At 34.8% G+C, this 9,931-nt stretch overlaps 1 long non-coding RNA gene across 3 annotated transcripts; it reads left to right on the top strand.

Annotated features, from left to right (window-relative positions):
- The first annotated feature begins 7,440 nt into the window (after nucleotides 1-7,440).
- On the top strand, nucleotides 7,441-9,692 carry LOC128547411 (uncharacterized). 3 transcript variants are annotated; one of them, XR_008366513.1, is made up of 3 exons: nucleotides 7,441-7,459; nucleotides 7,919-8,028; nucleotides 9,646-9,692. It is a non-coding gene; the product is annotated as an uncharacterized LOC128547411 (long non-coding RNA). The 3 variants fall into 3 exon arrangements; XR_008366512.1 differs by lacking the exon at nucleotides 7,441-7,459 and adding an exon at nucleotides 7,622-7,659; XR_008366511.1 differs by lacking the exon at nucleotides 7,441-7,459 and adding an exon at nucleotides 7,626-7,644.
- The last annotated feature ends 239 nt before the right edge of the window (nucleotides 9,693-9,931 follow it).

The following is a 9,931-nucleotide window of genomic DNA, read 5'->3' as shown; positions in this document are numbered from 1 at the left end:
ACACTACAACAGGAACAAATTATAACTACCAGACTGTTCTTTATATATTCAAGAAATAAGTACATAAATTTGAAGCTCTATCAATAAATATATGCATTACCATATCCCACCCACCTAATATACTATGAAATAGTTCGGGTTGGCAATTAAATCTTGTCTTTTTTGGTCATTTTTTATCGACTGATAAATCGAACCACATGTCAGCTACCAATGAAAACATCCTTTCAAGTGGTAAAATAATCATTCCTCATATGGTACGCTGAGCACATCTAGTAAGAAATATACCCAAGTCGTTCATTTTATTCGTTATCTTACACTATCGAAATCGCCGTACTGGTATTCCGCCATACCTTATCCAGCTTCCGGTTTTAAAACTTCTGAGAATCAAAGCACTGAGAGTACTGATGGGGCGGTGCATTTCAGCTGTTTTTTGTAACATTCTTAGATGAAAGTCAAATATTGAGATAGGAACCTGTGGTTTGCACAAGAGACTTCGTCTGACTGAGGATGACATTCATGCCAAATATAAGATAGATTGCATTATTAATTGTGAAAGATCGCATTTTATCAATTATATTCAACGAGTTTAATAAATTTAATGTGGATAGTCACAAATGTAAGATGAATTCTTTTTATCACATGTTAGCCTTTCTTGTCGAAACACCAAATATTCCCATTGCTTCTGCTATATAAACAATTCAATTTGACCGATGTCGCCTATACTATAAATGACGTCAATGTCAAAGCTTTATTACAAAAGTGTAGTATCGTTTTTATATAATGGCTGTATTACACTCCTGCAACGTCAAACATGTAATAAATAGAGAATATTAGGTTACTGTTATATAAATTAAAATTTATTAAGTGAGTCAGAGAAAAAATAAACAAGAGAGTCATGAAGGCCCTTTATCGCTCGCCTGACCTATTGGCTTAAAGAGCATCTAGATTAACAATCTGACCAAGTTTCATTAAGATATGATCATAAATGTGGTTTCTAAAGTGTAAAATAGCTTTTCCTTTGATTTGACCCGGTGACGTGACCCAGTTTTTGACCCGACATGACCCAAGTTCGAACTTGACCTAAAGATCATCAAGATTAACATGCTGGCCAAGTTTCACGAAGACATAGTCATAAATGTGGCCTCAATAAGCTTTTCCTTTGATTTGACCTAGTGACCTAGTTTTTTAACGCACCTGACCCAAATTTGCACTTGAATTAAAGATCATCAAAATTAATATGCTGACTAAGTCTCTTCAAGATATCATCATAAATGTGGCCTCTACAGTGTAAGTTAGCTTTTTCTTTGATTTGACCTAGTGACCTAGTTTTTTATTCTAGATGACCTAGATTCAAACTGGACCTTACGATCATTAAGATCAACATTCTGACAAAGTTTCATGAAGATTTAGTCATAGATGTGGCCTCTACAGTGTTAACAATCTTTTCCTTTAATTTGAACTGGCGACCTAGTTTTTGACCCAAGATAACCCAATATCAAACTCGTCAAAGACTTTATTGAGGGTAACATACTGGCCAAGCTTCATTAAGATTGGGCCCAAATTGTGACCTCAGGAGTGTAAACAAGCTTTTCCTTTAATTTGAACTGGTGACCTAGATTTTGACTCCAGATGACCCAATGTCAAACTCTTCCAAGATTTTATTGAGGGTTCCATTCTGACTAAGTTTCATTAAGATTGGGCCAAAAAACTTGACCTCTAGAGTGTTTACAAGCTTTTCCTTTGATTTGACCTGGTGACCTAGTTTTAGAGCTAAGATGACCCAATCTAGAACTCACCAAAACTTTTATTAAGGGTAACATTCTGACTAAGTTTCATAGAGATTGGCTCAAAATTGTGACCTCTAGAGTGCTAACAGTCAAATTGTTGACGACGACGACCGATAACCGACACAGGGCGACCACAAAAAAAAAAAGAGACTAAAAAATCATTTTTTACTACATTCAATTTGATCCGAGTCTGTCTTGCATATAATTCTGGATATCATAACTAAATAAGGTATTTTATATACTGACAGTGATCATTTAGTTATGGCATTGTCATCTTAAATTCAACTGTTTAAGATCAGCACATAAAATGCGGGTTCACTGTTAAGAATATTACAAAAAAAGTAATGTCTACATATAATTGCAATATTATTCAAATGTTTTGTCGAAAGAAGAGGCCTAGGCCTTTAAAATTGGGAAATTTCTGCGCGCTAACTGCCCAGATTGGGAAAAAAATGCCATTTATGGAAATATGTTGTTAATGTAAAAAAATTAAACAGTAATAAATATTTTAGACTCAAATTTAATTTTTACTGTTAAAGATAAGACTATACAGCACTTTATTTTTCAGACTTCCAAGTTTCACAAATCTAATCACAGGCTGAGTTTTTGGTGTTATTATTACCGGTACCCTCGAATTTACGCTTATTTAATACACAGGCGAACCATGACCTCTGATTTCTTTAGATACTGCCACGCATTTGATTGATTTACAGTAATATTTCCCGTCTTATGACATTTTGTTGGGAGAATAATCAACCGGAAGTAAACAGAGAAAGATGAATTAAATTTATTTCCCCTGTGTGGACAAATAGCTCAGTTGTTTGCACACTGGCCTTCCAATCCTGAGGTCGGGGATTCGATCCCCGGCAGCTACTTGGGAATTTTCAGAAACGCTTTTCAACGCTTTTGAATGTTTCCCACCCAACTAAAGGTGTTCTGATCAGGAACCCAGGCAATCCTTGTGTGTATCAGTGCTATACACTGGGCACGTTAAAGAACCAGGCTGTCTATTCGAAATGAGCTAGACTAAGTTAGCCGGACAAGCCTGTATCTTATTTCTGATCTCTCTGTCATGGGGGCTTTGTCAGATCGCTCTGTGTCAGTACTTATGGTGGCTGATTTCTGCCATTTCGCGTTTTCGCCCCGCGACCCCGCCAAGCGAAAACACGAGAATTAACAAGTTAAAATGGCGGCGGCGCGGGGCGAAAACTCGCTATTACGCGGGGGCGCGGAGCGAAAACACGATAATTAGCGGGGTCGCGGGGCGAGAGTTAGTAACTGGTATGTCAGGGGCGCGTGGCGAAAACACGATAATTAGCGCTGCTTAAACGCCGAGTTTTCGCACCGCACCCCCGACATTCCAGTTCCTAAATCTAGCCCCTCGACACCGCTAATTATCGTGTTTTCGCTTCGCGCCCCTACTAAAAAGCGAGTTTTCGCCCCGCGACCCCACCGAGCCAAAACACGAAAATTCACAAGATAAAATGGCGGGGGCGCCAGGCGAAAACTCGCTATTTAGCGGGGACGCGAAGCGAAAACACGATAATTAGCGGGGGCGCGGGGCGAGATTTAGTAACTGGATGTCGGGGCGCGGTGCAAAAACTCGACGTTTAAGGTGGAGTGCGACCTTTTAATAATTTTTTTAATACATCTATGAAAAATTAACGAAAGAAAATTGAGGATATTTCTGATTTATTCCCGTTTTCCGTTTGGCTCTTATTTAAGCCACATTTGTTTGGTGCGCTGTCAAACTTGGCCACTAACGGCACTTTTTGGGCGTCATTTCTTGGTGTCATTTTCATTGTTTCTGTAAGGTTTTCAGCATATCCCCATTTCAGTTGGAAGCGGACACGAATGAAATGTATATATCTTTAAAAGATTTAAAATTCCCTTTCCTGTGATATAAATTTCGTGAATGATCTATGACGTACCTTAAGATTATGACGCATTAAAGCGTCAGACTTGCACAAAATGTAACGTAGAGTTTAGCTGGGAAATTGTCCGTTTTTCGAGTATAACATTTTTTTCGGGTCGAGGAATTTTGTGTAAATTTCAATCATAAATGTGCAAGTATATTTACTTGCGTTTGATTAACAAAAAAATGTATGTCACCGAATTCGTTTTTTCAGTACGACCGATTTTGTTTCCCCACCCGAGCTAAAATGCGACGTTATTTGTTGGTATTTTTAAAGTTACTCTAAAGTTTCGGACGATTTCGGTAAACTTGTACTATGGAACAAGTTGTCGACATTTTATCGTAAAAATATACGTTCAATGAAAGCATATACTGAAATATAAAAAAATATCACATATACAGTAAATCGAATTATAATAGAAAAATAAAGTAAACGCGATGTTACTTGGTGGTCTTTTTAAAGTTACGCTGATAGTTTCGGACGATTTCGGAAAATTTGTATTATGGAGCTTATTGCCGACATGATTTCGTTAATTTATACGTTTAATGTTAGCATAATATACTGAAATATAAGAAAATAACACATCGGCCTATAATTCGAATTATAACAGATAAATGAAGTCCCGGCTAGTTTTGAGCTGTGAATTTTCGGATTTTTTTTTCAATTATGATTAACTTAGTTAGCATTCGAGTTTAATGTGTGATTATGATTGAATTCTTACGTATAAGAACGAAAAACTCGGGTTATTCTACGATAAGGTCGCTGACTTCAAATCACTTGCCAAATGGAAGTTTATAAACAGAATGGCATAATCTTCAAGGCTAATTCTGTAGAACAAGCATCATTAATTTTGTATTACATAAGGCATTAACTTTTAAATACATTAAAACATCAACATACTTTATCAATGAACAGAATGGTCATGTTCCAAAAATTATTTCAAAATTGGACGCCAAAACTTTGAAAAAAAAACCATTTAATTATAGCTTTAACTAATTTGCCTGGTGTCAAAGATCACAGAACACGACAGTATGAATTTTCACTTGAGTTAAAATATTTCAAACTAAAACCAGGAACTATTTTTATCAGAAGGCGAATTATCGTTGAACGTGGGCGGGCCTTTTTGACTGTTCTGTTATAGGATGACGGAAGGATATCTTGACATTTATTTTGATTTTCTGATACTTCTAGAAAGCAAATCAGTTATTTTTGTAGCAAGGTATCGTAAAATGTAAATATAAGAATTGAATGCTATATTTTTTGTGCGTTCATATGGTTATGAACCACATTGGAAGGCCAAGTATCGCTTGTGTGATTCAGGAATTTGCAGGAAGTCCCAATGTACTTTATACCGTATAAACGCACAGAAATTATTATTCAATTCTTAAATAAAGTATACATGTGTTCATACCTGTTACAACAGAATATATGCAAAGAACCTTGAAGTAAATACTCTAGAATGCCTATGAACTGATCAGACTGCTGAGGGCAAACTTTGACTTATACACAGTTTAAAAACAGACAAAATGATGAAGCTATTTCAACAGATTCTTATTTCATTCTTCAACTAAATTTACGGTAAATTCTCTGCTAAATATTGCAGTTAGGAAAATGTTGTAAGCATTATATTGATTTCTAGACCAAGTTATTGTTTGCCATCTGTTGCATGTTTTTGATATCACAATCGTCTTCCTTTCAAAACAGTGAAATGAATCACTACGTTATTGGAAACCATCAAGTAAATAATTATACAGAGACAAAACCGACAAAAGTCTTGTGACAGGTGTTAAGGCTGAAATATAAAATCTATACTCACGAAACTGTGCAGACGATATTAGTAATTAAATGATAACTGGCTCTGAGTATTTATTGCACAGATAGATAGATAGATAGATGTAACGTAGCGTGGCCATTCAATACAACAAACATAACTTTTTAACCAGTTTTATTTATCATAGCAACAGTCTTTAATATTCAAACATAACATTTTTAGCTAGATATTATTAAGTAAAGGTGACCTTATCAATCTAGCATCTATAACCCATCTTTCTCTCTAACTCTAAATCTAACTCCTCTCTCTAGATAATTATATTTCAGCATATATATTTAATTAAGCAGTCTAGCCGCTATGTAAAATTACACAATTCGTCGTGCCTTTTTCCTTAATATATCTAACTTTGATCCCGGGAGTAAATGATATAAACAACTAAGTATACCTGTTTAAGCCTTGGGCTACATGTTTTGTGACAGGTTTGACAATTCAGCTTTTCAATTTAGATTCAAGTATTATAGTTTATCATCTTTCTACGTAGCATATTAAACAATGATTTATAGAATATATAGAATATTCCGAACCTTTCAAACCTGTTACATTACAAATCCCTTCATTTCTTCCACAAAAAATTAATAAAAAAAGATTAATAGTAAATCTAAGCTATAACAAATCCTTAATGTTGATCGTTTAGAAATGTTGCCGAGGGTTCGCCAGGTATAATTTTAGTAAACATAATTAGCTTTTGAATGCACGACTTAAACAGTTGGGTAATTTTACACATACATATTAAAAGACAATTTAAAGTACATAATATTACAGATAGATACAATTTCTCAGTATTTTGGCATCAGAATAGTTAGTACAAGCATAATACAATATAAACGAGGAATTTCCTAAAACGTGATGATTTCTTTTATACAAATAAAGTGCATATATTATACATCTTTTTAAATCATTCGTCTGTAGGTTTACAATACTAGTATTTCATTTGCGAGTCACATTTGTCTATATTTTCACGATTACATGTATATAACAGAATATAGATATAATATATATAACTGTGCAGTATCACGTTGTCAGATAAGCGTCTGTTTGTTTCGTTTTTCATTCATTTTGTGGAAATTCCGTCTTTCTGATGCATCTATCAGAGCTTGTCATACAGATAAAACATAATTGGTTCTGAAATTAGAAAGCAAAATTACATATCTGGTTTTAAATACTACATGTACATGTTTAAAGATATCAACAGCCATAAAATCACATCTTCTATAGATACGATATATCTTTTGAAACATGCTAATATTTTAAAATTAAATACGCGGACTTGTATAAAATACAGATTAAATGTATTTTTTAATTGCGCTCATGGTAGAAGTGTATACGCCGAAAGTCGGATATCTAAAGCACACATTTAAAAATACTGAATATTCTTTCAAAAGTACAAATTCTGAAAGACTTGTATCTAGAGTATACATTTTATGAATACATTTTGTATGCACTGAAAACATTTATTTATTTATTTTTTATAAATTTCCTTTCTTTCTAACGCGCGTTGTAACGTAGCGTGGCCATTCAATACAACAAACATAACTTTTTAACCAGTTTTATTTATCATAGCAACAGTCTTTAATATTCAAACATAACATTTTTAGCTAGATATTATTAAGTAAAGGTGACCTTATCAATCTAGCATCTATAACCCAACTTTCTCTCTAACTCTAAATCTAACTCCTCTCTCTAGATAATTATATTTCAGCATATATATTTAATTAAGCAGTCTAGCCGCTATGTAAAATTACACAATTCGTCGTGCCTTTTTCCTTAACATATCTAACTTTGATCCCGGAAGTAAATGATATAAACAACTAAGGTAGCAGTTGGTAGTTTCCAGCCACAGATTCGAATTGGCCAGGGTCAAAATCTGTCATTAGAGATAAAACCTTGAAGTGAAGGCTGTTTTGATGTTTGAAATATTTGTTGATGTGAGTTTGTGATTAACAAGTTTAAGAATGGTATGTTGCAGAAATTCTGGCAGATACGAATGTAAGCTTGATGGCATCATTTTCATATAAATGCTTGAAATGCATATATACCACTATCAGCATTGAGCGTCTCGTGAACTGTCAAATGTCATATAGGCCTCACACAGTTGAAAATAGTGAAAAAAGTAATCGGTAGACAGGTATTTTTGTCCAGCTCTGCAAGTAATACTTGAAACTGAGTACAGAATGCAAGTGGCCATTTGGCTCTATCATTTCCCCTAACATTTTAAGGCCAGTTGGAGATATTGCTAATTTGGGCTGAAATGTCATGTATTTTCGCGGGCTGAAATTATCTTTCAGGTGGCTTGTGGATTTAAAAATCTATGCTTTGTATGAAGTTTACTATGTATTTTATTTCTTCTTCAAGTAAGATGTAAACCGGTATCTTCTTATTTTCAGGTCTGCATCTCGTAAGATATCGGAAGCCGTCTGACTTGGCCACATCGCTCGGAAGTCCGAAGTACTAGAAAAAACCGCCATCTGCTACCTTAAGACATTTGTCAATTTTTGTAAGTACTATTTCATGCTTTTTTGTGTTGTTCAAGCTCTCCAGTATGTGTTATTTAAAAATCCGAGCTGAATGGATTCATAACATAGACAGATGTTGTTTGATGTGGTAGAAGTTAAGGGGAGGTAACTCTGATTTTACCGGGTAAGTAAATCTTATTTTTGTTTAAAGTGTAGGGTTTTCTTAAAATTTCTAGCGGGAAACACATTTCTTTTGTAGTTTATATCAAATTTAAAGGAAGAAATACTATTTAAAGGAAGTATATGTGCAACTTTTTGGCATTTTGTAAATACATGGCTGTTTCACAAGGCTCGGAACTGGATTTTGTGGTGATATTTCTTTCGAAGATATTTCTCGAGTGGCAGGTATGATTTTAGTTCTTAGAAATTTCTATTGTGGCTTTATCGGTGTCAGGACATGACGACAGAAGAAAAGTGTAGAGAGTGGATACATCTTGGGTGCATTTAAGGTCCCGGAGTGAGGTAACATTTGCAGATATTTGTTTTTAATTAAGAGAAGATATGGTTTCTAGGAGATGTACTGGGAGATTGCTCGAATTCGTTAAAATCGGTAAGTTTGGCAACAACAACAACAACAACAACAACAAAAGTGCATTGTAAAATATTATTTAAAGCTATTTTATACTTACTGTATGTAAGGTAATATGAAAAAGTACTTGTAAACAGGGGCGGCTTTTCCTGAGCTTGCGGACTTGCAGTACAGTTAGTCTTGGGTAAGTAAGCTGTGCTGCTTTTAATTCTGTTCCTCAGGTATGCAGGGCTGTGCACAATGCTAATACAGTACATTTATGGCCATCATGTAATAGTAGGTAAGTCTTTTTTTAATGTCAGAAAGATAGATGCAGTAAGAAATATGTGTGTAAAATGGGGCCAAATCCACAATATTGTAGACATTGTTTGGACATGTGCAATTTGCAAGAAGAACAAAGCATTGTTTAAATATTGGTAAGATTTTATTTGTCATAGATCATTTTCTTAGAATCAGGTGCCAGACAGTCCATGGAGATGCATGCCTTGGTCCTTAAGGTAGCAGTTGGTAGTTTCCAGCCACAGATTCGAATTGGCCAGGGTCAAAATCTGTCATTAGAGATAAAACCTTGAAGTGAAGGCTGTTTTGATGTTTGAAATATTTGTTGATGTGAGTTTGTGATTAACAAGTTTAAGAATGGTATGTTGCAGAAATTCTGGCAGATACGAATGTAAGCTTGATGGCATCATTTTCATATAAATGCTTGAAATGCATATATACCACTATCAGCATTGAGCGTCTCGTGAACTGTCAAATGTCATATAGGCCTCACACAGTTGAAAATAGTGAAAAAAGTAATCGGTAGACAGGTATTTTTGTCCAGCTCTGCAAGTAATACTTGAAACTGAGTACAGAATGCAAGTGGCCATTTGGCTCTATCATTTCCCCTAACATTTTAAGGTCAGTTGGAGATATTGCTAATTTGGGCTGAAATGTCATGTATTTTCGCGGGCTAAAATTATCTTTCAGGTGGCTTGTGGATTTAAAAATCTATGCTTTGTATGAAGTTTACTATGTATTTTATTTTCTTCTTCAAGTAAGATGTAAACCGGTATCTTTTTATTTTCAGGTCTGCATCTCGTAAGATATCGGAAGCCGTCTGACTTGGCCACATCGCTCGGAAGTCCGAAGTACTAGAAAAAACCGCCATCTGCTACCTAAGTATACCTGTTTAACCCTTGGGCTACATGTTTTGTGACAGGTTTGACAATTCAGCTTTTCAATTTAGATTCAAGTATTATAGTTTATCATCTTTCTACGTAGCATATTAAACAATGATTTATAGAATATATAGAATATTCCGAACCTTTCAAACCTGTTACATTACATAGATACAGAGACAGAGACAGAGAGAC

The sequence above is a fragment of the Mercenaria mercenaria genome, chromosome 12 (assembly GCF_021730395.1).
Source record: "Mercenaria mercenaria strain notata chromosome 12, MADL_Memer_1, whole genome shotgun sequence".
In the NCBI taxonomy this organism is placed as follows: domain Eukaryota; kingdom Metazoa; phylum Mollusca; class Bivalvia; order Venerida; family Veneridae; genus Mercenaria; species Mercenaria mercenaria.
This window is presented reverse-complemented; position numbering and strand designations above follow the sequence as displayed.